We start from the raw sequence: 5,319 nt of genomic DNA on the forward strand, positions 1-5,319 counted from the left end.
GTACCACTTCTATATCATGGTCATACCACATTTGTTATGTGGATCCGTGTTACATAGATGTCGTGGAGATTTATCAATGGATCTGTACTCTGACACTTTAATTATTCTGTATTTGCACTACAACGGGCTGCACACGTTGCTTATTGATAATTTTGGTAATATTTTTCATTCTGTGTCATTAATAATATTAAAACTTCTGTAGGCAGTAGTTTCAGAATGAACGTTAGCATTCGACAGAAGTCACCACCAAGAAGATGTACAGAACTGAATAAACAATGATCAACTGTAAGTTGATGGTCCTTTGACAAAAAATTAAGTTGCTGGTCCTTTCTTTTAAAAAAATTTGAAAAATCATGCGAACGTCAAATTAAATTGAAATGGGCTACATGTCCGGATACCAACACAACCATTCAAAGTAAGTTGGAGTAATCCCATCTACATTCTGTGTACTGAGTGTGCATAAACTACTGCTGTCATTTCAGGTAATCATAAATATTATTACACATAGAGAGCTTTGTTTTGTTGAAAAACGTTGAAAACCGCTAATTTTTTTCGCTATGTTATTTGTTGTAGATTTGACTTGGAGTGCATGGGCATAGCCACAAGCCAGGAAAAGGCGCAATGTGTCATTTGGTATGGAGAATCCAAAACTATGACGACCCTATTCCGGAATTGTCGGTGCCAGAACGGCAGGGAACCAAGCGAAGAAAGAAGCTCGATAAGGTGGTTCAGAAACTTTAAAGATACAATAACTATGGAAGACATCCCTCGAAATGAAAGTCCCATGAGTTTCAAGCCATGATAACAAAGTGAAAGTTACATTCTAAGCCACATCCCAAAGTGAATTCGTAGTGCCGCACGTAAATTGCAGGAAACAAAATCAACTGTGCATAATGTGTCGCATACGTGATTACGTCTTTCACGTGGAAAGTGGCAGTGGTCCAAGCAAGATCGACCTCTGCTGTATGCATTCACGTGTTCCATGCTAGTTCCGGTAGATGGTGACAATGGCAATCTGAAAAAGTGTCTGTTCCACATGAAGCAACACCCACATTTCTGGACATGCGAATCACCACAACATTAGGGTTTGGGGCTCCGAAAACCCTCAGACGACACGTGAAGACATACTTGATAGCCCGAAACTTAATGTTTGATAAGGCCTAATGTGCGAGAGGGTAATAGGCCTATTTTCTTGGTAGACAAAACCGTAACGGAAAATGTTTACCTGGGCATGGTGGAACAGCTTCTGATGCTGTAGAGCGATTAACCGTAGTCGTCTGTTGTGTTCAATAACGACGGTTCTGGAGTTCCAACATGCGGTATGTGCTGAAGGATATAGTTCCTGAGACGTGGATGGGTTATTTGAGCCCTTTATATGGCCCCCATGCACTCCCAATGTCATGTGATTAGACTTCTTTTTGTGCGGTTACGTCAAGCACTGCATGTACACAACACCAGTCACAGACATTCCTACTCTTTTTGCACTAATCAAAGAAACCGTGATGTTGACATCATGGACATAATTCGAATATCACCTTCATGTTCTACGAGCGGCGAATAAGGCATACAGTGAAATTCTTTCATAACAAAAGAAACCTCTGAAACCTGCTAAATGTTTCACAACAAACAAGAAACTCTATCTCTAATAGTTCCCAAATTTACGAGTTTTTAAATGATATTGTTTCTTTTCTGACAATCTATAGAGGGAAACATTACTGTTAGGACTTCTCGTTAAGAAAGTCCGCTTTAATGTAGAGTATATGAGAGATGGTCGTGTTATGTCTCTTATAAGAACGAGGGACCTCTTCCTGCACGTATTGGTAATCGACAATGGCGAGACCGCCTCCCATCAAGACTGAAGCTCACCCTCACACAATATTGTTTCTCTCCTTCCTCGGGATGCAATGACTCTCATGCGAGTATGATACAGATCGGTTCAGGAGTGCGATACACGATGCTGGATTTCTTCATCCCTACGCGACTAGCACCCGAGGAGAAAGATGTGTTGTTCTCTCGGCCATGCTGGACTGTAGACACACGTCAAGTAACTTGAACCACGAAATGAGCTTGTTTGAAGTAAAGCCAGTATCCACCTGGATTGTCAGACTGGCGACCACTGTCTTGGTTTCTCTTGACGCAGGATCAGAGACAGGCGCGCTGACATCTGTGCGGCGAACGACGTCTCTCAGCATGGCAGTAACACTACGTCACCATATCAGACGAGTGCCGGTTCTGCATGTCCGAAGGATATTGTAACGTGAAGATACGTGCGCCATATAAAAACAGACATTGTAACCATCCATAACAAAATTAAGTAAAATATTTGGCTCTCCCTCTACGGAGACCATGAAATGTGCAAGCATAAGGCTTGAGAACTTCGTGACATATGAAATTAAGGTCGGTCCTGGGGGCGAGCTCGGATAGTCAAAGTGGTTAAGGAAACGGCTTGCGATAATCGGGAATTCCTCGTTTCGAGACACGGCCCAGCACAAATTGTCATACATCGAGAACAGCTGACGTAAATCCAAGTTTGCAAAATGCGAATCCATTTCGTAATAGTTATTTGTAGGGAAAGCAGATGCAGTATGTTGCCAAAGAGACGCCTGGACACAGCACCCTTACATCCAAAGGGCCTTCATGCAATCACAGATATAGTCAACCCAACCGAATAATAAGGCTAAGATTACAAGCTAGTGGGGTATTAATTAATTGGGCCACCCGTGATATAGCAGGAACTACATTCCTTCTCGCTGCATCGTTGCAACTATCATAACACATTCAACACAGTCCTCTTTCTACTGACTAGAAAAACCATTTGAAGTACTACCAATCCGGAGTCCAGTTTACACAAACAACACCATGAAACCTGACTTTCATTCGCTGGAAGAACTAACACCTATACAAAAAAAGCTAGCTAGCACTGAAGCGATGCTCCAGTACATATGACAATACCATGATAAGTAACATGGTGCAGTCACAGCAATGAGTATCTTGGTTTCTAGAACTGCTGTGGTTCTGACTCACTTTTGTGTAACCTGTTGTAAGTAGGCTATTTAGGTTTTCTTATTGGTAACTCCACGTAGCGCTCTGTATGAAAATCACTGGCTGTGCTGTGTGCAGTCTGTGGCTAGTTTGCATTGTTGTCTGCCATTGTGGTGTTGGGCAGCTGGATGTGAACAGCGCGTAGCGTTGCGCAGTTGGAAGTGAGCCTCCAGCAGTGGTGGATGTGGGGAGTGAGATGGCGGAGTTTTGAAATTTGTAAGACTGAATGTCATGATCCGCTATGTATATTATGACTTTTCAACACTATTAAGGTAAATGTATTGTTTGTTCTCTATCAAAATATTTCATTTGGTAACTATGCCTATCAGTAGTTAGTGCCGTCAGTAGTTTGAATCTTTTATTTAGCTGGCAGTAGTGGAGCTCGCTGTATTGCAGTAGTGCGAGTAACGAAGATTTTTGGAAGAAAAATTTTTTCAAATCTGTATTGGCCACTGCCCAAAACAATTTGTAAAATTTTTTGTGGGGAGCATGGGGGCTATGTAAGTAGGCTATTTAGGTTTTCTTATTGGTAACTCCACGTAGCGCTCTGTATGAAAATCACTGGCTGTGCTGTGTGTAGTCTGTGGCTAGTTTGCATTGTTGTCTGCCATTGTAGTGTTGGGCAGCTGGATGTGAACAGCGCGTAGTGTTGCGCAGTTGGAGGTGAGCCGCCAGCAGTGGTGGATGTGGGGAGAGAAATGGCGGAGTTTTGAAATTTGTAAGACTGAATGTCATGATCCGCTATGTATATTATGACTTTTCAACACTATTAAGGTAAATACATTGTTTGTTCTGTATCAAAATCTTTCATTTTCTAACTATGCCTATCAGTAGTCAGTGCCTTCAGTACTCTGAATCTTTTATTTAGCTGGCAGTAGTGGAGCTCGCTGTATTGCAGTAGTGCGAGTAACGAAGATTTTTGGTGAGGTAAGTGGTTTGTGAAACGCATAGGTTAATGTTAGTCAGGGCCATTTTTTTGTAGGGATTTTTGAAAGTCAGATTGCGTTGCTCTAAAAATATTGTGTGTCAGGTTAGGGCCAGTCACGTATATAATTTTTCAAAAGGGGACGTTTCACTGTAACTACTTTAGTTGTAAAACGTCCTAACCAGTTGCACTCTCAATACCCCAGTTACCTACAGACTGGATTAGTCTTAGGAAACAGCATTTTACGTTAGTAAGCAGCCAATGCACCTTTTAGTTTTCTCTGAATTGGAGCATGAAGAGTTGACGATTAGTTATGTCAACCATTGTAACATGTGTTAAGATTCTTTTTTTCAGCAATGGAAACAGTTCACAATCTGGAGATCGGATGTCTTGTAGGAGGGAGGAATACTGCACGATTGCTTTTCTGAGGTGACGAAATGCTCCTGCGCTCAGTCAGCAGACCGACGCTGTGGGAGGAGAAGCGCCCATCAACCTGACGGCCAGGCGCTATGGAGCAAGAGAGTGTGATCAAGAGGCACGAACACTCAAGCAGTACCCTGACGCCTTGGAATATGCCTGTCAGTGAAATTTAAAGTCGAAGTTGTGACCTACTACAGCTCCAGCAGGACCTCTGAAAGAGCTGACCAGACGGGGAAACCAAGGAAAATGACAGCATTGTTGTCCAATGCTGACACCAGGCCTCTTCAGCATGTTAAGATTTCTGGGCTCGATGTGCTACTGTTGGGCAAATACTATCCAGCGGGCTCACATATATGCCTTCCAAATCAAGCCCACATTCTCATTGTGCCAAGTGGTGTCCAGGTGTGCACAATATTCCCAACGACGCGGTCTATGTCTGCTATTATCCACGAGAAGAAGACAGCTTGCAGTTACAGATGAAGCAGCCAGTCGTCATCGACAGATTTTACTGTCAATAGCTGCACTCCTCCACCTAACTCCGTATGCACAATGTCCACCAGCGCACATAGGCCTATGTCGTTGCTATCTGACACCCAGAGTAGGTGCACTGCATCGTCAGAAGCTGTGGGTTAGCTCTGTCTGATACAGTGTTATGTATGCTGCCAAGCGGCCAAGCAACCAGGGCTGCCTTCTGTCATGTGTGGCTGGTGACACGGCGCCTCGTGTCTGTTCTCAACAGCTGCACTGACACCAGCCTGTGTCACTTTCCTACTGGGCCACCGCTGACGTCGGCACTCTCCAGCGACCATCGCCCACTACATCACAAAAACCACCGACCATCTGTCCAGCTACGATTCTGTCTCCGTAACTGTAATGTATGAAAGACTTCCTTTACCAGGAATATTTTAGTGATGGTCCACTGTTCTGTTCCA

The sequence above is a fragment of the Schistocerca piceifrons genome, chromosome 6, assembly GCF_021461385.2.
Source record: "Schistocerca piceifrons isolate TAMUIC-IGC-003096 chromosome 6, iqSchPice1.1, whole genome shotgun sequence".
Classification (NCBI taxonomy): domain Eukaryota; kingdom Metazoa; phylum Arthropoda; class Insecta; order Orthoptera; family Acrididae; genus Schistocerca; species Schistocerca piceifrons.